The sequence below is a fragment of the Gopherus flavomarginatus genome, chromosome 14 (assembly GCF_025201925.1).
Source record: "Gopherus flavomarginatus isolate rGopFla2 chromosome 14, rGopFla2.mat.asm, whole genome shotgun sequence".
Classification (NCBI taxonomy): Eukaryota; Metazoa; Chordata; order Testudines; family Testudinidae; genus Gopherus; species Gopherus flavomarginatus.
Genome location: NC_066630.1, coordinates 17,240,598 through 17,265,487, shown reverse-complemented (window position 1 = coordinate 17,265,487; position 24,890 = coordinate 17,240,598). Strand labels below are relative to the sequence as shown.

Here is a 24,890-nt window from a genome sequence, read left to right as displayed (position 1 = left end):
CAGCTGTGGGCTGAGCGGGCCGGCGGCATAAGATCAACATTTTAATTTAATTTTAAATGAAGCTTCTTAAACATTTTGAAAACCTTGTTTATTTTACAATACAGCAATAGTTTAGTCAGGGCCGACGCTATCATTAGGCGACCTAGGCAATGGCCTAGGACGCCCGAATTTTTGGGGGGCGCTATTTTGCCGGGGGGCGGCACGCGGGTCCAGTGGACCTACCGCAGTCATGCCGGCAGATGGTCCGCTGCTGGAAAGGCTCCGGTGGAGCTGCCGCAGTCATTTCAGCGGAGGGTGCGCTGGTCTAAAGGCTCCGGCAGACCTACTGCAGTCATGGCTATGGCAGGTCCACTGGAGCCTTTAGACCAGCGGACCGCCCGCTGGCATCACTGCGGCAGCTCCACCAGATCCTTTCCAGCAGCGGACCGTCCACCGGCATGACTGCGGTAGGTCCACCTGGGCTGCGGGGGGTGGCGAAATGGCCGTCCGCCTAGGGCGTCAGAAACCCTGGCGCCTCTCCTGAGTTTAGTTATATAATATATAGACTATAGAGCGAGACCTTCTAAAAAATGTTAAAATTTATTACCGGCACGCGAAACCTTAAATTAAAGGGAATAAATGAAGACTCAGCACACCACTTCTGAAAGGTTGCTGACTCCTGGTCTGGCTGCTTCTCAGTAGGCAATATGGGTATCTGTGGATAAATGTTAAAATTTAGCTTTGTTCAATTAGGCTCCTAAATCTGCAATTTTAGGCACCTGAATTTGAAAACTGTGGCCTATCCTTGCTTATGAACATTTTTATATCTAACTGATATAAATTATGGGAGGAGTACTGTGATTTCATGGTAAATCACTTAGGTCTCCTTGTGGTAATTATTAGTGCAGGAAACCAATTGTTGAACAACTCTATATAAGAGGTGTGGCATGACTTTATTTGGACAGCGAAAAACAAAGCATGGTTGATTGTTTGCAGCAAGCCTTCAAATCCTTTCCTTTTTATTTAAAAAAAATGCACATGTAAATTATACCATATGACACATTTTAAAGGACCTGAAATGCTTTGCAAAAAAAGGTAATACAAGACTGTTATGAGACAGTGTTAGTCATATTCCACATACAAGGGAAATGAGGCTCAGAGGGCATAGTTCTATCCTCATGTGTGCTGGTCTGACTCCATTGACTTTGACAGAGTTACTCTTGATTTTACACCAGTGTAACTTAGAGCAGAACCAGGCACCGAACGGTTTGAGTGACTTTCCCAAAGTGACACACCAAGGCAGTTGCATAGCCAAGGATGGGGCTCCAATCTCCTGCCTCCTGGCCCTATGCTAGGCCAAACATCTATTCTCTATAATAATGAACTACATGTCGATTGCAAGCTAAATGTAATTAATGTGGGTCAAATATCTTATTGTTGTATGCCATCTCAATATCTGGGCAGTTCTGAAAAGCCATTGAATTTGGTTTTAATTACTAAGTCAGTTGTTGCCATGAATGACAATAAATGATTTATAAACCACACCGACTGAGACCAGTTTCAGAGGGATTTTTCCATACAAACTCTTCAATGCTCTGGAGGAAAGAAAGGCATTAGAAATCAGAGCGGGACTAATACCAAAGGATTCTAATTAGAGCAACAGTTATATTGCACTTTCTGTAGCAGAAATACCTTGTGGCACCTTATACAGCCGACAACTTGTATTCAAAACTGTGATAGTAATGTTATTGCAAATTAATTACAAACATTTTGTTTAATGGTTGACTTTTACCGTTGCTCTCTGATACTGTGTATCAAATACAGCAAGAGAGAGAAAAAACATCTACATTTCATGAGTGAACTATAATGCCACTTGTTTCTGAATGAAATTTAACTGAATATTTACTGTTTCAGAACAGGCAAGAAATTTTTGTTAGTGAAACAGATTTAGGGTCACTGTCAACAGAAGGACTACAGTTCACAATTTTAAGGGTACATAAAACACTGGCCGTATTCCATAGCATGCACTACTAAACTGCAGACAACAGTAAAATTTCCCTGTTGCAGTATAAATATGGTATGAAAGTCGATTAACCAGTTTTATGTTATCTGAGCCTGCAATCCATCTGGACTCAAATTACAAAGATGAAAACTGAGTTTTAGCCACAGCAAAATAATAAAAACGGAAAAAAAAAATCAAAGTAGTACACATTGAAACTTGTAGCAAACAAAACTGGTACTTCAGTGTGTATGATGCCCTGCTTAATTTCTGTGGAATAACTGTCAGTCTCTACCACGTAGGATTGAGAATGGTAGCATTAAAGAAGAAAGGCCTGTTTGATTTCCCCACAGGCATGTATAAAGTATGTTGTTGTTTTTACACATCCTAGGCCTGGGTTTGTGTTAGCGTTTGCGTTTATCTGAAGGGAAGACAGATTCTAACATCCAGGATGAGACCAAATAGGCCTGGATGTAAAACATATTTGGTTGACTATTCATAACGTTCTCCAAAGTGGGCCAGGATCATGAATCAAGTTCTGCATAAAGTTTTCCACCTACTATATGCTTTTTGCTGTACTTTTCATGGTGCCAGCGTATTTGTATTTTAATTTTGAACACCTTTATAGACTACTGCAGCTTCACAATCCAGCCTGATATTGTTGCCTGAAGTGTTTTAGACATTATTAGTTTGCAACTTTTTAAACTGCATATTATGTCAGGAAACTCCATATTTTAAAATCTCCTTTTAAACCCAAGTACAAAAGGGGAGTGGGAAACAAGATCACGTAAAACTGAATTTTCCTGCATTACCAGTGTTTTGAAAATAGCTGCAAACAAATCCACAGGAACAGAGCCACACCATAAAACACATACTTTTTTTATAATTTATGTTGTATGGGCCTGATCCTGAAATCACACATGAACAATATTGTCCACATGGGGTCTGAGTCAGCTCCCACTGGAGTTAATGGGAGTCTTTGCATTGACTTGAGTGAGATTTGGATCAAGGTCATGGGGAGTCCCACAGATTTACTTTACATGTTTGTATGATAGGGCTTCCAAGCTGAACCTTGTAAGGTAGTTTTGAAACACAGCGGTTACTAACTGAAAGTTTGGGGCTAACCTTGTCTTGAAATTTTAAATATTCCATGAAATGCCAGATCTTGACCAGCATGTTCAAGTGCACACCTACCTTCTGTGGCACAGCTGGGAAGATAGCACACATCTTCTGCTTCCTGCCTTGTACCTTAAGCATAAAGTCTCCTTTCTCTCCAGTACCTGAGCCATCTCTCTAATCCAGTTGAGTGTGGCCTAAGAGCCCCTAAATGAAACTTTTAGATATCAGTCACCTCGATTTTGATAAGAAATACCACCTCCAATTTCTGATTAGATAAAACTGCTTCCATGCTCTCCTGATGCATATGTCTACCAGCCAAAGCTTCACCTCTTCTAAGCAGCATGAATTTTTCTTTTAATCAGTTAAATAGGATAAAACCCAAACCAAGAAATATTCTTTGTTCACCACCACTTTCTCTGTAGCATGCCCACTACTTACAGAAAATAGGCACACCAACACAGTGAAAGTGCTGACTTTAAAAGAGCATTCTCTTTTATAGTGCAGAGTCATAATCATGAGTATTAGCAGAATCCTCTGTTATCTACATTTATTGCTGAACTGCTTGGTAAATAATATGCTCTTGATTTCTTCTTACTCTCTGCAATTAAGCCTATTTATTGAAGGTTGTTAAGTAATTATAGCTTATAATTCTACAAAATGTAAAAATAAAATTGTTTCTAACCAGGGTTCATATATCAGTAGAAATGGAGATTTAACTCATGCCAGCAGGAGTTTTTCCATGAAATTCCAAAGAAAAAGAGCGTGTTCTAAAAATATGAGAGTGATTCTCTCTTCTTCCATAGTGATGTTGTGAATATTAATGGAGTACTTTAAGCAGACCAGTTTTGCAGTGAGAACATAAAATCCCTATATCATTTAAAAAAAATTGTCAACACAATGCTGGTTCAGTTAAATTACACACGTTGTTACATGCTCATGAAAATTGAAGTCCTAACAATGAGACTGTGTTAGACATTGCATGTCAAAGTCACAAACTGAGCATGTAGAAATAAAAAGATGCTATAATGATTTGTTGTTATTAAACAGGCATCCTGATGGGTTTCTAAACAGAAAAATCTTAATAAAAAGTATTTACATAAAAACTTCATTTTTACTTTGCTGTTTGTCATTCTATTAGACAAACTAAAAGTAATGCAGTCTTTGCAAGGCACACTAGAAATTGAACCTTGTATGCTTATTTAGGGAGAAAATAGTTTATATGTCTAGTTACTGAATCAGTGCTGTTTTATGCGTGAAAGAAGGGAGGTGAAGCTCTGATGGGGATGAAAAATGTTTGCAGGTTGCTGCTTATTTTTTAGGGGAGTGGGAGACAAGATTACATATCACAAAGAAAAGGTATTTGCATCAAGGAAATTCGAATTCAAGTTTTAAAATCAAGCCAGTTGGCACTAGCTATTGTGCACATCATTATGCCATGCTATTATAGTTCTACAAAATGTTATTTCAAGAGTACTGAAAATGCACTGCGTGCTAATATTTCAGTCAGGGGACTGGTTCTAAAGTGACTCTCTGAATCAAGAATCAATGGAATATTTTTAAAAGAGAACATGTGTTTGCAACATTGTCTCTAGCTCGTGAAGGGTGAAAAAAGACTATTTCCACTCCATAAAGACAAGACACAGATGTCTGGAAGGAAGTTCAAATAAACAAAGTGCTGGAGGTCCTGTTATCATTGCATCTTGCTGCTGCTCTTCTTGTATCCTTCCGCTCCAGAGTTTGAGGCCAGGGTATATGTCATTGCACAGAATATGAACTGCTAATTTCCATGTAAAATAAGATAGTCAAACATTAACAGACATATTAATAACAGTTTCAGAATAAAAACATGCACACATTAGTTTGGAATTCAAAGGAGCACAGAAACAGCCCATTAATGTGACATGAGTTTATAGGTGTCCTGGATATTTTGGGAAGGTTTATCCAGACTTCATTCTGTAGTATGGACTTAGTTAAGATAATTGTATATTGCACAACACCCACATATGCCACTTGGGAATTTTGATTGATCTCTGCACAGGTTGGAGTCACCTTCTTAACTGTCATTATTTCCTGTCTGTAACTTGTGGAACAAAGAAATGCCTTTAATAATCTGAATTGCAGTAATTCAAGGGCTAGAGTCTTAACAAGTGGCTCATCTGACACTTTTATAAGGTGTCCGATGCTACAAGTACTCATGTTTGCAATAACATAGGTGGTCTTTCTTAGGTCTTCCACAGAACACACTTTTCTTCAAGAAGGCAACATAAAGGAAAAACAGGAGATCTGGGGAACATCACCTCAGACGTCATTCCCCCACTAGGCACTTATCATTTACAAGTCTGAGGGAACAATGAATTTATGAACTTATCATGAACTTTGAGTGGTGTGTTGCAAAGAACTAGTTTTGAGAGGAAGTGATGGATGAATATTTAATGGATGAAATGTAAAAGCGATCACATTGATCATGAAGACAATATCATATGTAGTGGTCTTGTAGCAGAAGGAGGAATTATGAAAGGTTCTGACAAATATCTAGCTTTTCCATCATTATCTATTGACCAAATGAGTATTCAATATTGGGCCAGATTTTTTTATTTTATTTCATATTTTTTTGGGAAAAGACTTCAGCATTCACAATTGGGGCAAATTTTGCACATTGCCAGCTGTGCCTTAGTCACCTGACTGAAGAGGCCAGTAGCTGTAGTCCAGACTTCTGACAAAATGTTTCCTTATTGGAAAATCCCCATTGGTCAAAACTGAGACTTTTTGTGATTTCTGTGAAACTTTCTCAAGTCCAGGGTGGAATTTCTGATCAGAGAGAGATTGAGGTGAGTAGTTAGGTTACTCACCAGGGATGTCTGATTCAAGTCCCTGCTCCGAATCAAGAAGAGCAGGGATTTGAACCTTGGTCTCTCTCATCTCAAGTGAGAGCCTAGGCACTGAGCAATTAGTTAGTTGTGTGTGTGCTGGAAAGATCAAGTTTTTGTTCCAATGTGGCTTGAAAAAGAAGATTGGAACCTCTGATTTTTTCCCAAAAGAGAATGTTTGCTTTCCAGCTAGACTTGTGACCAGATCTTTCAAAGTTATCAGCAACCAGGAATTCCCATTTAGAACAGTGTGAACAAAAATTAAATATTTACAGTGGAGGAATGACCTCTCTTTTTCAAGTCCCCTGTTCTTTCAGAATCTTGTCTTCTTTGGAAGATGTGTTCTGTGGGATTGACCTCAAACTATGTACACAGGCTGATATTTATAGTTGAATGTGGTGTTTGAAATGCCACTGACTTCTTAAATTATTTGTGCTAAAACAAAATAAATCCATTTTTATTAATAAGGATGTTGTTGGCTCATACCATACCCATACACTGGAATGTTCTTTATGAACATACAGAACACTCATCAGATTATAAATCTTCAGGACAAGGAGTGTTCCTGATAATGCATGTGTACTATAACGAGGACAAGAGGGTTCCAATTTGCATATAAAGGCACCAGAAGAATGTAAATATTATGTGCAACAACGCAAGAGGACAGTCTGCAACGGAACTTACAAGTGTAATGGCATGAATTATTGCAGTGGATGGGGTTCTAGAGGGTGTAAACTTGGTGCAAATGTCTATGAAAATATCAAAATAACAATAAAAATGAGAGAAAATGAACAGCTTGTGAAGGAGGAGAGGAAGAGGAATAACCCTGATTCCTGCTATTGTATGTTCCTTCATCACCACTCTAATTTAACACATCATCTGTCCTCTCATTTACTAGCAATATCTGGCTCTGAACTACCAAATGGTTAATAAAAATTTACTCTTGTTAGCCAGGAGTCCTAATTACTATCACATGAAAGCCAAGATTTTCATAAATGATGAGAAACATCTTAAAGGGCCTGACATCCAGAAAGTGCTGAGCACCCGTGCAGGAAAGCTGGTCCCTAATTTGATATCTCATGTTGGGCACCCAAAATCGCAAGTTCCTCTAAAATCTTGTCTCCGATGTTTATGGGAGTGATCATTTAGCTTCCCGACACCATTTTTCCTTGCTCTCTTATGAGGATATCCTCAATACACCAATCTTGTCATTTGCTAACTAAAGCTAATAACTTTCATTCAGTGATGTATTGGTACTATTGCAAGATTTGTAGTGACTTCTCCTGGTTCAGCTTACTTCCATGCTTCATACAGATCAAAAGAAAGATGTACCTATGAAATTACAGTTAATGATTGCTGTTTTAACATACTAATATGTCAAGGTTGCAGCAGGACAATGGATAAGAGACCTTGTAGGATTGTTTGATGGTGACTATAATTGATTTTTCTCAACTCCTAATGCCAGGCCCCCGACAATGGAATAAGTTATGGTCAGTTCTTTCACATGACGAGACCTTTTTATCTGCTTGTATGAGACTGTGAATAGAATTGCAGCTTTTAAACCATAAAAATCTTTACAAGCATAAATAAGAGCATAATTTTATTATAATAAATGGCACAACTGACAAAACATATAATATATATTACTATTAACTTATTTTTTATTTATTATAATATTTCTAAACATCTTGGGAAGGGAAACTGAAATTCTTGGCACTGTTTATCTCCTTTTACTTTATAGTTTGTTTATTAACTGTAGGCTATCATCCATCACTGAGGGGCTGTTACGTTAACTATCCAAAGAATGATACTGGTGGAAGGGAAAACAAATGGCAGGACACTTGAAAGAGAGAAAAGAGCATCAAAGGCTTGGGATGATAAGGAAGGGGATGCTATTTTTACAGCGATATTACTTTTCATCCCCAAAGACCTCAGGGCTTCACACACTATATACACCACCATAATTTCTTGGGTGGAGTTTAGGAGCTAGCCAGCACTCAGAATGCTTCACAACACTGGTAGAGTGGCAAGAGGGGAAAAAAAAGTAGAAAGAGGATATGTTATCTTTAAGGTATATACAACAAGAGCAGACAGGACCTTGAGGTATTTTTAAGTCTTCCAAGGGTATATCTGCAGCACAATTAAACAGCTGAGGCTGGCCTGTGTCAGCTGCCTCAGGCTTGCAGGCCTTGGGCTAAGGGGCTGTTTAGCTGCTGTGTAGATATTTGGGCTTGGGCTGGAGCCTGGCTCTGGAACCATGGAAGGGGAGAGGGTCCCAGAGTTCAGGTTCCAGTCTGAGCCTGACTGTCTACACCGCAATTATACAGTCTCTTAGCCCAAATCCTGCAAGCCCAAGTTACTGACATAGGCCAGCTGCGGCTGTTTAATTGCACCATAGACATACCCTAAATGGTAACCTGCAGGGAACTTATTTTTTCCCCCTCTTTTCAGGATGAAAGACCTGCCTGAATTTCAAATTCTTTCATTTTGTTTGGGTATTCCAGATTTGGTCCTTGCAAAACTAAGCAATCACTTTGAATGAGGAAATACAAAGGGAAACATCACATTTAAAAAGGTTGAAACCAAAATCTTAGAGGAGATTTAGAATAACAGAAGTAAATGTCATTTGCATGATCCATTCCTTACCGCCCATCATTTCTGTCTTCCCAGACTACTAGTATTACTCTTCCCCTGTCTCTCAATCTTTATTCCAGACCTCAACTTTATCTAGGTTTCTCTCTTGTCCTCTCAGCTCTGCCTTCTGTGGTCTGTTATTGCTCATCTCCTATTCCCTCCTCTTTGCAGTCAGTTCCTATCGATATTCTGATCCCAACTTCCCACAGCAAGTTCTACTTGACATGGTTATTTACAGCAGACTTTCTCTTGTAAACATACAGAATTTAATTGTTGTTCTTGTTTGGTACACTGCCTTTAAAACAGCACCATTGTCTAGCTTTTAAGCCTAATGCCATGGTGCTTTGGACAATAAATGTGAAGGGATGCTACTTTAAAAAAAAAAGTCTCGTTCAGAGTACAATATGAATTTGTTAAAAACTTTGAAGGGAAAGAAGTTTCTCCTATAATTTAAAGTCTTAGGAGATAGTGATAGCAATTAGCTTCTCTTATAAAAGGTACAGCGTCTTGGGGTGGGGAGAGTTCTGCTATATGGAGAATTAACTCAATTTGTTCATAAAAATTCAGCAGCAGTATCTTCCTTTGAAAAGACTCAGTGGTCTAATTTTTCTTTTTTTACATGTAACAAATGAAACGGGGTAGCACTTGTGCTCTCATTTGTAGTGAACCATTGCCTTCAATGTGAGTTGCACCCGTATAGTTCAATGACAATCTGCTCCAAAAGCTAGGAACAGAAACAAAGAATCTTGGTGCTCAGTGTCCTCCTGCTGTCTTACAAATACTTGTATAACCACACTAGCCTTGTATGTATTGTGTCTCCCCACATGGGCTATGGTACATAGAGAATAGCAGCAAGCTTTCCCTATTGACACCTACCATTTTCTCCTACAGCTAATGTGGAAGAGGTCTGAAGGCTGTGGGGTCACCCACTGTTAAAGACCCATGTGGGTGCAGGGAAAAAAATAGTTAGTTATATGAGTTAGTGATGGGGCCCTCAAGTTATTGTCAGTAATTTTGCTTCTTTCCTGTTGTTCTTTTCCAAATATATTATATGCTGCACTGAATAACTGATCAAATGTCTCATTTTTAAAAGGCTACAAGTTAGTGTTGCTGGGGGATGGGAGGTTTATATTTATTGCTCAAGTATCGGAGGGGTAGCCGTGTTAGTCTGGATCTGTAAAAGCAGCAAAGAATCCTGTGGCACCTTATAGACTAACAGACGTTTTGGAGCATGAGCTTTCGTGGGTGAATACCCACTTCCTCAGATGCATGCAGAAAGCTCATGCTCCAAAACATCTGTTAGTCTATAAGGTGCCACAGGATTCTTTGCTGATTTATTCCTCAGTGTCCTATGGATGACTAATGCCCCTTTCATACAAATAGTTCTGTGCAGGCTCAGGAATCTGCCTTCCTGGAGCTCACTGCAGGACGCGTGCCTAGGGTAGGGTGACCAGATGTCCTGATTTTATAGGGACAGTCTTGATATTGGGACTTTGTCTTATATAGGCACCTATTACCCCCAACCCCCTGTCCTGATTTTTCACACTTGCTGTCTGGTCACCCTAGCCTAGGGACACAGGGACATTGATGGTAAAGAGACAACTAAAGTTTCTCTTCTGATGTGAATGCTGTAGCCAGTAGAAATTCTCCAACTTTTGGCAGAAAATTGAATCAAAATTTTGATGGAAAGGTCAGATACTGAGACCTATGGAGCTCTAACAAGTCGCACACAGAGCCGAGCTGAAGCTGGGAGTCTGTTTCAGCAAAGAAGCCCATCCATGTAGCTCCTGGGGCTGGGGAACAAATCACAAGAGACAGCTCTCAAATAACCACAAGCAAGCTTTACTGCCACCTTAGTAACCCTCTTGCAGCTCCTCTCTTCCCTCATCAATCCTCTGAGCATCCCACAAAAATGCTTTAATCCTCCAGCTTGCCGCTCTTCTCGACGATTCCCTCACTGCTCCCCATCACCATTCTTTTGGTGATCTCTCATTGATCCTGTCTCATCCTCTGTTCTACAGCGAGTCCTCACCACTCATCTAGATTGTCTGCTTCCTGAGGCCAGAAAGTTACAGGACTGCTAGGCACCAGCTGAGCAAGAGATGCTTACATACCAGCGGTGGTGCATCTGCATTTATGGGGTTATGTGGGACATGAAGGGCTCCAGCTTGTTTCAGTTATTCCCTTCACATGTTGTTGATTGTGATAGAGAGGGCAGTCTAGTCATTAGAGAAGGGGCCTGGGAATTGGTGCTCTCGGATTCTATTCCAGCCTCTGCTGCTCTTCACTGTGCAGTTTTGAACAAGTACCTTTTCCTCCTTGTTAGCCCCATTTACAGATGAGGAAAACAAATAATTTTGACCCGGCACCCTCAGTGAAGTGCTGTGAGCTGCTTTGGCATGGTGCAGTCTAGAGCAGGGCAGTATTGGTAATTGGCTCAGCTCTCATGACTCCCTGTTGATGTTCTCTAGGCTACTCTCTCCCCTGTGGAGGGGTGAGCTGATGAAAGATCTCGCCAGGCCCTTCATTGGACATTACAGCTTCATGAGGAAGCAGAAGGGTGCACTAAACTGCAAGCCTGGAGACCTTTATCATCTGGGGAGCATCAAGGTCATCTCCCTTCTGGTTTTTAAAACAGAATGACTGGGTCTGTCACAAGGCATTTGGTGAGACTTTTTTCACACAGCCACACAAAGCAGAATGGACCAGAAAATGGAGCCTGCACAAAGCTATTAGTAAAATTAATCTACAGCTCATTGAGGAATAAATATAACTTCCCCTCCACCAGCCAGACTAACTCATAGCCTATTAAAAATGCCACATTTTTGTCAGCTATTCAGTGCATTCTTTTTTGTTCCCGCTGTGGTAAACAGCAAAAGGAAACAAGTTACTGATAATCAGTCCAAGGTCCCGTGTTAACTTTGTGTGCATGTGTGTATATTTTTGATTATTCCCCTCCAAAATAAGTGAGAAGAGGAAAAAAAATAACTCATGAAGGGATAGAAATAATTTCTCTCTGCAGTGTTTGAACCAACAACTTTCAGAAGCACAGTACAGACTTTCTCCCTTTCAGTTACAGGAGAATGGGGGAGTGGGATGTGGCAGCTAAAAAGAGTATTTGTCCTTAACATTTGTACTTGCTATAAAAAGGCCCATAAATTAAACATCCCCTGACTTGGTCTCAATTCAAGAACCATGACTGCATTAAAACCATCTTCATTCTTGATAAAACCTCAAGGATCTCACCCTAAGCTGGAGCTGCTCCTACTTGCAGCCGATCTGAATTGTGCCCCTAATGTGTAAGTTTTAATTGTACTGAATGTAAACTCTGTATTTAAAGAGACATATTTAAACTATATAACATTTGGATACAAAGACAGGTATTGAATTTAGCCAAGTTATAAATTATATGCCAGTTCAGGACTTTAAACAAATGCATGTGCATGAAGGAAAAAAAAATGTTACCCTGTATTTCAGAAATGTCGTATATATTGGCTTAGCCAGTCCCCTACTATAATTACTCTTGCAGTCAGCTGCTGTTTAAAAGTAAGACAGTTTCACTGACCATTAAGATTGAATGTTACATTACATATTGAATAAGTATAGCACTCTAGAACAAGATCAGAAATCCATGTATATATTTGGCCTAAATCTTGTTCACTTTCATAATTCCTAATGATAAATATCAGAAAACACACACAGCTAGGTGTGTAGGCGCTTCAAAGAGCAGAGGGGTGCGGGTGAGGGAAACTTGGCTTGCATACATTAAATTTTCATGAAATTGTTTATCTTTCAATTACACCACAAAAGAGAAGATGAAAGGGGAAAAAATCCTAATATAGTCTTCTAAATTACACTCAGTACTTAAAACGCTTCATATATAGCATCATTTTATTGTGGATGACTTTTTAAAATTATGATAATTTTTTTTGCAAAGTTGGCCAGGTCAGCAGTAGGGTAATCAAATGCAACCATAATATTATGATGGATTCAGATTTCTTTTGTGAAGAGAACAGAGGACTTTTATGCTTCAGGAGTCTTTCAGTTAGTCCAATTTGAGTTCCTAATTTTTCTACTAAAGATAGGTTAAATTTCTTGCCCAGGATTTGGAGTAACGTGAACAGTAACCTTTTAAGTCCTCTTAATTGAATTGATTCACAGAAATATAATACTGGAATCGGCAATAGAAATTCCTGACAATAGGAAGGGCTTTCTTTTTAGAATCCAAGATAAAATTAACATGACTGGCAATGAGTCATTCTAAAATTGTCACATCTTTGTGAAAATATGCATAACTTCCCTAAAATTAAAATGGGTTACCCTGTAAGAGAGAGGTAATCAAAGCTCACACTTGAGATATCAAGCTGATCAGTCTATGGATCAGAGAGGAATTTTTCACCAGCACCAGGTACAACTTTGTGAAATGTCATGGATAGCCGTAACAGAATACCAGACAATATGTATAAATGATCTGTGATAACACCTTAATTAACAGTATACTTTAACAATCAGTTGGCAGTCAGGACTTCATTCTCCTCTCCCTTATACTGATGTAGCTGACGGCTTCAATGGAGTTACTCTTGATTTAAACTGGTGTAAGTGAGATGAGGATCAGATCTTCACTTGGAGTCTGATTTTTTTTTCATTGCCCTGCACCTTGCATAGTCACTCAAGTGACTATAGAACACTACTGTGCTGATTTTATTAGCATTTTGCATTCACTTTGCACTGGTGTAAGTGATAGACACAAGATGTAGAGCAATGGAGGATCAGACCCTTTACATTTAAATCTAGATGGGGCCAGAACTGCAGAACCAAACATTCCTTGTAATTTTGAACATGTACACATTTCCAGATCCAAAATTAATAGCTTAAGCCAAGGCAACTGTAGTCATATATTTCCAATAAGCTACATATACTCACATACTTCCATGTTGGGTCTATAATTATAACGTGTCTGGTGATCTAAATATAGACACACACTACTATGTAGCTAGTTAAGAATATTTTGTGTGTGTTTATGTGTGTGTGAAGAAATACAGGTTTCTTGAGACTAGTAAGCTTTATTGATTTTAAACGATTTAACTAGTGCCATGTTTTGTATACTGTCTGGGATGACATACACTATAGGTCTGATCCTGGAGTCTGTACTTTGAATTTTTGCCTGAGTAAGGATAGTATATTTTTACAGATCCAAAAGTAGGTGAGGTGTTTGACACCACTTGTAGAATGACCTGGTGCCAAATCTTTGGTGTGAACTGGCACAGCTCCACTGACATCAATGGCAATGCAATAATTTTCACCAACAGAGAATTTGACTTAGTCCTTGCTTACAATCTACTTTTAGACGTGAAGCCACAAATCGGGCTTCCAAACTGGAAGGACAAGGATTTCAGCAATGAGACTGCACTCAGTTTAAGCCATGTACATTTCTTAGAGAAGGAAATCTCTGTGGAGGAAGTGATCTTAAAAAATGGAAATAGGAAAGTGTAGTGGTGTGATGAATTAGCATTGCAAGGGGCATACTAGGTGAAATCACAATCCCATTGAAGTCAATGGTAAAATTCTCATTGACTTCATTGGGATCAGACTTTCACTCTCCATGTGTAGAGGTTGTCATGGCAAAAGGCATGGACAACATTGTAAGAGAGCTAGATGAAAGGAATACAGAGGGTGGAATCATTGACAGATCAAAGAGGGTGATATGACAAGAGACTGTGAGATATTTAGGTGAAATGGAGTTATATAAGGCTTACGTAGCTTCGTGATAAGGCTGTCTCTTTTGTCTTCAGGCCAAATATAATAACACCTTCATAATAAAGGAACTTTCACACAAAAAAGAGAGACTTTAAAAAATAATCTGCACAAAATATAATTTACTCTAACCCCCTCCCCCCCCAAAAGAGTCTGCTTTTTTTGCTAGTGCTACCATTTGAACGTATTTGGGGCTGGATGTGAGTATTGTTGAACGTATTTGGGGCTGGATGTGAGTTTTCTTTATAAGTAAGCTTTCCCTTACCTTTGATCCTCCACAGAGGCCGTCATCTTGTGTTTGACAGTCTGCTTCCATGGAAACATTTATGATGCCACAAATGCCGAAAAAAAATATGTTCACTGTGGGCTAGATCCTGCAATTGTTACACAGATAAACCCTTATTGAATCCCACATGAGGCTTGCCTGCATGGAGACTGCAGGACTGGACTCTAGAGAATCAAATAAGAGGAGGAACAAAACCTTTGTCTAGCAATAGTTTTGTCTCTGATTAACAGCGATAAAATGAATTTACACAATGCTCATGGAATACAAGCTGATTGCAGTTTAAAAGGTTATTTTAAAGATTTTTTTCCCCCTAGTATTAAAGTCCTTGCTTAAAAATACATAATTGTTTTCAAAATAATATTTTATACAGTTGAGCAATGTATAGCACAACCCTGACTTCACTGGTTTTCCATGGGGCAAAGTGAGGCAGAATTTGGTTAAGTATATATGAAAAATTCTAGAGTTAATTTAGTGTGGGCAAAATTCTACCTTTGCTTTTACTCCCTGTGCAATCCTCCTGAATGTAAAGCAAGTGCCTTGGCTGTATCTGAAGGCACAACTGGGTTTTATAGCACTGAGAGAGACCTGTGAATGTCTACCTGCTTCTACAAACCCTACAACCTGGAATGTTCCCAAACAAAAACCTATTTCCTTTTAAAAGTTAAGGTTGAAAGTGTGTGTTCAAAAGAACCCTGAGTACTCCTACCCCTGAAAAATTGCACTTAACTTGTATTTTTAAGTGGAGAATCTGAAATGAACCTTTGCCATATAATCCTTCATTGCTCACTACCACCCAGCCCAGCTCCCCTGATGGGGCTTCCCTTAGGCCACTTCCACTGCCTCCCTTTTATATCCCATCCAGGGCTGCCCAGAGATTCAGGGGGCCTGGGGCAAAGCAATTTCAGGGGCCCCTTCCACAAAAAAAATTGCAATACGATACAATATTATATTCTTATGGGGGTCCGGCACAAATTGCCCCACTTGCTCCTCATCCACAGGCGGCCCTGGGGAAAAATAAACCTTCTGCATCTTGGCACAAACCCAGTTTTAAGAAAACTTCTTTACAAGGTATCACTGGTTCTCAGCATCAGCTAGTGCTAAAAGGCACTAAAGCTCATTAAAAGGGTTGGACAAATATTTTCTGTCAAAACTTTTTCTGGATCGAAAACTAGGGGTTTTTAAAAAGCAGAAAAAAAAATCACAGACAATGTCTGCTTTCCTACAAAATTTGTTGTGGTTTTTTTAATTGAAAAGCTGAAATTTAGTCTGCCAAAACCTGAATATGGTTTGAGGTTTCAGAAGTGTGTGTGCTGTGTTTGATTGTTTAAAGAAGCAATAAAAAAATTCTGCTTAAAAAAAATCCAAAACTTTTGAACCACCTCAGCTTGTGACCAAATGTCTGAGCCCATCCAGTCAGAGATTTTTCCAGGTTTCTGATATTCTGCTGGCTTCCTTGACTCATATCTGTCTCCATAACTTTGGGTTCATTTAGGTTAGAACATAAGAACAGCTATACTTAGTCAAATCAAAGGTCCACCCAGCCCAGTATCCTGTCTATCGACAATGGCCAATGCCAAGTGCCCCAGAGGGAGTGAACCTAACAGGTAATGATCAAGTGATCTCTCTCCTGCCATCCATCTCTACCCTCTGACAAACAGAGGCTAGGGACACCATTCCTTACCTGTCCTGGCTAACAGCGATTAATGGACTTAACCTCCATCCATTTTTCTGTTTCCTAGAGACTGGCTCCATGAGGTCCCTCACAAACTGGAGATGGTTACTGTGGGTTTGTCTTTTGTATAGCTTATGTATATACTCCACGAACTGAGCATTTGAGCTTGTTCCAGAATCTGGGATGAGCCTATGCTGTGAAAACTGAAATGCTCAAAATAGCACATGCATGTGAATGGACACAGAGTGCTAAAATTAAATTAACCCAGGGGTTCTCAAACTGGGGGTCAAGACCCCTCAGGGGGTCATGAGGTTATTACTGGGGTCGTGATCTGTCAGCCTCCACCTCAAACCCCGCTTTGCCTCCAGCATTTATAATAGTGTTAAATATATAAAAAGGTGTTTTTAATTTATAAGGGGGGGTCGCACTCAGAGGTTTGCTATGTGAAAGGGGTCACCAGTATAAAAGTTTGAGAACCATTGAATTAACCCTTCCGAAGCCTCAGGGATTGCAGGGGAGGTGGGGGTCTCCCTTGGTAGGGCTGGGAAGGATATTGCTCTTCTCATGTGATCCCTCTCCCAGTGGCTAATTTTTAATGAAGCTACCCTCACCTGACATGAATCTCCCTATGGCACTGAAATTAAATATAGACTATAATTTGGCATTTGAGAAGTGAAAGGGATGGTAGCCCTAATGGAAAACCTAACAGCTTGGCTTTTCTGCAAGCCTCAAACTGCTGAATGAACTTTAGGGTAGGGAAGGCTGTGCCTCCCAAACAGCCTAGCCCTGCCCCCTATCCGACCCCCATCCACCCACTTCCTGCCCCCCAACCGCCCACCCCCCTCAGAATCCCTGACCCATCCTGCTCCTTGTTCCCTCACCATCCATCAGAGACCCACACCCCTCACACCACCCCAGGACCCCACCCCTGCTCCCTGTCCCCTGACTGCCCCGACCCCTATTCACCCCCCGCTGAGTCCTGACAGACCCCTGGAATGCCCAAAATGCAACCCTCCATTTCCTGTCCTCTGACCACGACCACCCCCAACCTCTGCCCCCTGACTGTCCTCGGGACTCCCTGTCCCTTAGCCAGCCAAATCCCACGGCCCCGGCCCCTTACCCCTGGTCCCCCTCTCACCCGGAGCCTCAGTGCATCCAGGCGCTTCCCTCGACAGCTGCAGTGTGGCTCCAGCGGGGCCTGAGCTCCGCCCTGCTCAGAGCCGCTTGGTAAGGGAGCGGAGGGAGAGCTCAGCCTGGAGCTCGCAGCCCCACGCCCTTATCACGCGGCTCTGAGCCGGGCGGAGCTCAGGGTCCCTGTCGGAGCCATGCTGCAGCACTATCCAGGGATGCTGCTGGATGCACTGAGGCTTCGTGAGAGGGGCGGAGAAGGGATCCGGTGGGGCTGGGGAGGGAGCCTCAGCCATTCTCGTGGGGGCCCCTGCGGAGCCCAGGACCTGGGGCAAATTGCTCCACTTGCCCCCCCCCCATCTGGGCAGCCCTGATCCCCTCACTAATGAGTCTCTTTTTTGACCCCCTCCACTATGAGGCTACATTCTTACAAATGCCTCCACCAGGGCAGATCCCTGCTCAGTCACTTGGAAGATTGCAGCCTTGTATATGCAAGAGATATAAGGGGCATGTCTAAACACCCTCATTTTAAGGTCTTTTCTGATTTTTCTCCAAACTTCAAGCAAGACTATGTCCTGGGGTGTGATGCCATGTTAAACTTCAGGGCAATTGATTTATTTTGGGGGAAGTTGGGGATGGAGGAAGTCCCTTGAAAATTGGTCATACCACAGGAAACTAGTTTCAACATCAAATTATGGAGCAGCTAGCGTCACTCCATAATAAATACATCTTAATAGTTACGTTGCTTTATAAATGTGACTACTCGGCTTCAGAGTATAATACAAATAGGAGACATATGAGCTTCGGCTATCTCAACACCCAGTATTTGCATTACGTGGCAAATTCATGAGGATGTTGCAAACTGAAATATGCTACTTTTAGAAAGATCACCATTTGCATTTGCACCCATTTACTCTAAAACTCTGCTTAATGCTGTTATAAATTCCTCTGCCTCCAAAAAAACACTTTAACATAGTAGCAAGAAAACTTTTTTTTATTACTTATCACTAATATTCAGAGCATGACTTTGTCAGAGAGGAAAGATGTTTATTACCACAAAATAGTCTATGCCTCTGATCCTGCAAATGCTTACTCATATGAGTAGACTGCTCATTAACCTCACTGGGATTACTCTTGTGAGTAAAGACTACTTGTATAAGAGTTTGCAGAATCACATCTTCTATTTTTGAATAAAAGTCCACATCACCGTAAAATGGTAAATGGTAAGCCAGATTTCCAAGAATAGTGCAGTAGTCCTACTGCAGTGCAGGAACAATGCAATTTACTTACTGCTCAATATTTCCACAGAAAAAGAAAAAAATACTGTTTTACATATAGGTCAAAGATAAAGATATAGACACTGTCCTGTTATCTGCATCCATTAAGCATTTCTTTTCAGTAAGCATTTTTCTTTAAAAGAATGCTTTACCAGCAATATTATTTTAGCTTAATATAGCATGAATACGGGGACTGTGGGGGGCTGGAGGAGATAAACTCAAGGACATTTCATGGTGCTGTGCCATAGTCCATAGCAAAGAATTAGCAGTTATATTTTGAAACATGTTGACTGAACAACTTAAAACTGAAAATATTGAGAAATAAAATAATTGTGGGTCATTCAGTTAACCAGCAATTATCCAGTGAACTTTGACTGTTACAAGGCAATGCAGACTCTAATCAAATCCAGTATAATTTGCTGGGAGCATTTTCTGTAGTTCAGTTTAAAAAGCACGTTATGGTTGAGAATTTTAACACACTAAAATCAGGATACTGAAAATTATGGTTCCCTGTGTAAATAAAACTGACTTCTTGTTGTAGTCTATATTAATCTACACACTTTTAAAATGTCTCTAATGCATGTTCAACTTGGCTGATTTTCAGTGGCTGTTGTCTCTGTTACTGATTTTTTGGGGTTGTATATTTGAATTCTCAGTCATAAGAAGATAACCTTTTCTACTGAGTTTCCTTTTTTAAAAGATAGAATAAAAGCATTGAAAGATTAAACATTATCATGGTGAAGCCTGTGCAGTTGGAAGGATAGAAAGAAGGGCAGAATTTGTCCTTAAGTCCGTTTCAAGGTCAAATTTTTTTTTAAAGCTAGTTTTGAGATATGAGTGGTAGCAAGCCTCCTGAAAGCATGAACTGCGTTAAAAGCACACTCCGTCATGTCCAAGAATAATTTTATCAAAATGTCCACAAAAATTCACCTTTTGTGCACGAGAAATTCATCTGCATAAGAAATCTCAGCTAAAAGAGAGAAAAATCTTTAAAATAATAAATTGATGCTTGTTTAAGCTTATGCTTTTGGAGTCTGGCAGATATCCTTTATTTTATCTATGGAACAGGTACAGCACAAACAATGATGAGTGAGAGCTTTCTAATGCCAAGAGGGAAGTTTATTCTCCAGGTCTGTTCAGTCTCTGACCTCGGAATTATTGCTACTGTTAATGAAGGTTCTGGTTAATACCAGCTGCATTGGTGGTTTTGTGGAATAGATTACTAGCATCTGGACAGAAAACACTTATTGACTAGAGATGGTTGAATTTTTTTCATTTGAGTGATTTTTTTTTAATGAAAAATGCCCTTTTCACAAAACCATTTTTTTTCTACAATAAAACTTTGGTTTTACCTAAAAATATTGATTTTTTTCCCCCACCCCCCACACACCTTCTCCTGGGAAAAATGAAAAATGACAGCTGTCTGCCTGGATGGCTGACATTTTGACAGTGAAACTGACAAACTTTCATGTTGGGCTCTGGAGACTGAGCTTCCCGCTCCCTCCTCCAATCCCTATGCTCAAGGAGGTGGAGAGGCAGACAGCCCCGATGCTCTGCATCTCCCAGAATTGTCATGGAAGACTGGACAGCTGGAATTTCTGCCTCTCTTGCAGATGGGTAGAAGGATAAGTTGACAGAGTCTTCTAAGTGCCAACCGGAAAAATTCCATTTTGGTTATCCAAAAACCAAATTTGCAAAATGTGTCACTAAAAACGTTTAAGCCAAAAAATTCCTCTCATCTCTATTTCTAACAATGTGACTGTTGATCTGGTTTTCATTAGAGATTTCATTTTAATAGTGAAGGGTTTCTTTTTATACAATTACCAGTTCCATAAGACATCCACCATGCCCCCTTTCATCATAGAATAGTTTTTTTCACCCCAGAAAGATGAGTCCTGCAACAGTGGATTAAAATTAAATTGCTTCCTCAACTTTAATTAGTGTGTTGCTAGAGTGATGCCATAATGAAGTTTATGGGAAACTTGAATGTTTGCTCTCATTTATGTATATCTAAGTTTACTCTGTCTCCCTGACATCTAATTAATGCTGCTCTTCATGAGGATTGGCATTGTTTTTCATCAGCATTCAATACATTTTTAAAGTGAAGTCATTTCTAATTGGCAGGACTGAGACAGTAGAATTTCTGTTGGATTAAGAAAAGACAGAAACCTACAAGAGCTTAATCAGTAATATTCTAGTCACAAAGTTTCATTGTTCAGATAACTGGCACTGCCTCACAGCCTGCCTCAGGTGGTAAATCTGATTGATTCTCCTTCCTTCATGTCACTCCCAATGGTTAAGTACTCTGTAGCACATTAACTAGTGATATACCAGACTAGAAATAGTCATAATTTCCACTCTTGCTATTTAAATGCTGTTTATTTCTTCTAAGCAACTTAACATCGTATTTGTTCTCTACACAAATTAACCATAAAAGAGGCAATATATGCCTGGATATTCAGTATTCTGTGATTTCCTGATGAATTCATGAATTATTATCTTGCATCTTGATCCTATCAACTTTTACAAATGGTCTTGGGGGGAAGCAATGCAGGGTTAGGGGCCTTAGTGAGATTTTTGGGACATATTTTCAGTTGGTATAAGTTCTCATATGAGAATTTACAGCAACTGAGGATCTGTCACTAGGACTTTAATATCCTAGTATTTGGTCATTGGAGAAAGATGTGGGATAAAAAAGGAACATGCAAGGCAGGGTTTAGACTAAAAACAAACAAACAGAAAATAGAAACACATTTTGTAGACATCTCTGTCCAAAACTAGGACCGCCCCACTTCCCTATTTGGGGGGGAAATGTACAATAATAGACTAGACAGGAATGGACACTTTTAAAAGTACTCCTGTGAATAACAATTGTTTTGATAAAATCATATTGTGGGAGGAGGAGGTGTGTGCATAACTTAGGTTGGATTGGTGTATGTTTCAATGTAATTTTCTGCATAACTTTTATCAAGGTTAGTGACATGAGTGATGAAATATTGTCAGTCAAGAGCAATGCAGAAAATTGTAGGCAATATCTTTTTTTATATATATTGAATAAAAAGTTAAGGAAGTTTTCCCACACTTGTGAAGCAAACAAAGTAGCAAAAAAAATTCTTAGTGAACCAAAATATTCTCCTCTAATTATACCTACTATTCTTGTCAAAAGTGAAAACTTTCTCTATCTTGACTTGGGTTTCATGCTGTCTGAAGTGCTAACCACCAGGTAAGATCAACCTTCCTTTATCTGAGATTATAGACTTGCAGCTGTAAGATTCTTTAGGGAGATCCGTCTTCTATATTTGTAAAGTGTATTCTGATGGAACTGTGTAAATAAATAATGCTCAAGGAAGTATTCCTAAGCAGATGAAGGGAAGTGACAGAAGACTAGGATACGGAGGCCATATGGACTAGCACTTAGAAAAATATTGAACTTCTCTCCCCCTAAGAAAATTCTTGCTCATCTTACTCAAATAATTTCTGTAGATATACTTAATGGGAATACTCACATGAGTACAATAAGTAGGATTTGGTCATGGATGTCACCTTTTGGCAACTATTGACCACATTATGTCTCAGTTACCGTTATCTAAAATGCATAAACTCACTCTGAACAGGTGTCAGACCCAATCTTCTCTAAAAAGGGTCTACATTCAACAACAACTATCCTTTCCTAAGGTTTGGCTTGATAAAACGAACATATTATACAAAAATTTTAGCCCAAGCCTTTCATGCATACTTGGCTGCTCCTAGGGTTCCTTCCTGAGGACTGAGATCTTATTCTGTCCCCCTCAGAGAGCCAGCATGGGGTTAGTACATACCATCTGCTTCTTTGGTGCATCATGAATCCATCAACCCCTTCCTACAGTGTTTTCAGCCTCTGCTAACAAGATAGATCAACTGAGGATTCCTGTTGACCTGTTACACCCATTACAAACACTTTTTTGAACTGAGCTTCAACACTAATAATTTATAGCGCAGCTACATCTGGGCAAATTGAAAGCTGATGAACACTGTACAGTAAATTATGCAATAGTTTACAGCAGGAAGTGAAGGCTATCAGTAAAATTGCAGGAGGAATTTAGGTTAACAGAATCTAATTACCTGAAATTGAAGCCCATAACATGTTTACTCTTATAAAAAGTTCCAAAGGATTTTTAATGATGATTGGCCAGGGCCTTGGCTTTATATCTCTTATGAAAGATGGCTCTGACAGAACCACCTAAAATCAGGCTGGGACTTTCTCCCTATAATGACTCAGAAGAGTGCCACTTCTCCAGTGCTAGTTCTTGCAGCATGAGTATCGGCAGACAAGTGTTCCCATCCAATTATGGATGTAGCCCCAACTTGCTAAGTTGGTAAGATCTAACAGAAGCAGAACAGTAGGGAGTATGGATGTAAGCCATGGGCAGTGTTTTTATTTTTTAATGGCATATGCTGCAGTACAAGAACATACTTCTATCAATCAGTACATGTACTGTATGCGTAAAGAGGATTAATTTAGTTCTTGCATCATGGGTCAAGCAATATTGGCAACATATTACTCATTCTGTACTCCTAAAAATATCCTGCATGTGTCATTGCAATGGTGTCACCTTTGGTTTCAAACTTGAGTTCGTGCATGCTTTATGCAGTATTTGCAATGTAAGAGAGAAAAGTTTTACATACAATAAGTGTAAGCAAAGTGAACTGGCAATACGATTCCAGTGAGTTGAGGTCAGAGCAGCATCTACCTTGTCTAATTATTACTTGTCTGCATCAGCATGAACAGCTTTCTGAAATTTCCAGTTGGTAAGTTTTCAGTTCTTTAAATGCAGCTTGCTGCAGTAGTATTAAACCATGTGTTTGGGGATGATCATAATGGAGATGTCACACTGGTAAGAGACCTGATTCTGGCAGGCATATTTAACCAGCAGTTCAAACTATCCTAGGTAATGTGTGTGAATCCCCCTTGATTCTGTTCAGTTTATGCATGACTCCTGTCTGTACAACTTTATAAAACTGTGAAATAGATTTTGCACAGAATAAAGTCCAAGAAACTACATGACAACGTGGCTCAGTGCCAGCAAAATAAGTGGTCTCTTGAAAAACTGCAATGAAAAAGCAGCAAATAGGTGATTAGCCACCAATGGAGTTCTGAAATGCACTTTATTTAAGGTGCTGTAAGATTTGACATTTGTTTATAACTATCATAGTTATAGGTATTATCAATTCCTTTTTCAGGCAGCGGTGGTCCCTGCCAGCCTATTGATTTAATGGATACTGTTAATGTGGAAGTACCTAATAATAAAACTAATATTATTGCTACCACATACCATTTCACATTTTTGCATAATATCTCTCATTCTCTCTGCACTTTGGATAATCTGTTCCTTCCTTTTCTGTTCCCTGTTGAAACGGATCTTTAATGGCCCATAGCTGGGCAGATCGTTATTGGTACCAGTGAAAATTCAGAAAACAATATGCTTAATTCATAGTAATTTATTTGAGAGAGAATCACATAGGCAGTAAATGTTATATAACACATATCTCCCTAATGAACCTCAATTCCCCAAGCATAAACCCTCAGTAATTATGTTAGCCTTACATAATATCCTGATTGGCAAACAAAGCAGGTATAGCTTCCAATTCTAGGTGGAGACTTCTTTTTCTTCTCTTCTTTCCCCTTCTCAGATACTTGGTCTGTCAAATGTCCTCTGAAGCTGGGTCTTGGTTACCTCAGGTCTTCTGTCTCACAATGTCACGGACCTCTTCAGATGTTAATTGGGAAACTAACTAAATTACACTGCTTAGCACTCATATCTTTTGTTCTCAAGGAGTCACATGTCCCAGGAATATGCCCTGTGGGCATTTCATTACTGGTTTTTCAAATTAATATTTTAGAAGGGGGCTGCAAAACAGACAAACCAAAACTCAATCAACATTTACCCTCTCATTAATCATTCACTTGAGCTCTTAGCGTGATGCCATCCAGAAGGGTCAGCCTGAGCCAGCCCAGGTCAGCCTGTACCAAGCTCAGTGATCACGTTTTTACTTTTTCTTTATTTTATGAGTTGGTCCCCAGCGGATGTATTCCAAAGTTTGGATGTTGAAACATACACGCAAATAGAGCCATTTTAGCACTTCCAATAAATTTCCATCTATCTAATGCTAAGGGAACCATGCTCCCAGAATCCTC

General features: G+C 39.7%; 1 long non-coding RNA gene across 1 annotated transcript; it reads right to left on the bottom strand.

The window, feature by feature from the left end:
- Nucleotides 1-594: 594 nt before the first annotated feature.
- Nucleotides 595-17,542, bottom strand: LOC127034410 (uncharacterized). The gene is made up of 4 exons (XR_007769387.1): nucleotides 17,449-17,542; nucleotides 14,618-14,726; nucleotides 3,173-3,301; nucleotides 595-694 (listed from the first exon to the last, which is right to left on the bottom strand). It is a non-coding gene; the product is annotated as an uncharacterized LOC127034410 (long non-coding RNA).
- Nucleotides 17,543-24,890: the final 7,348 nt, after the last annotated feature.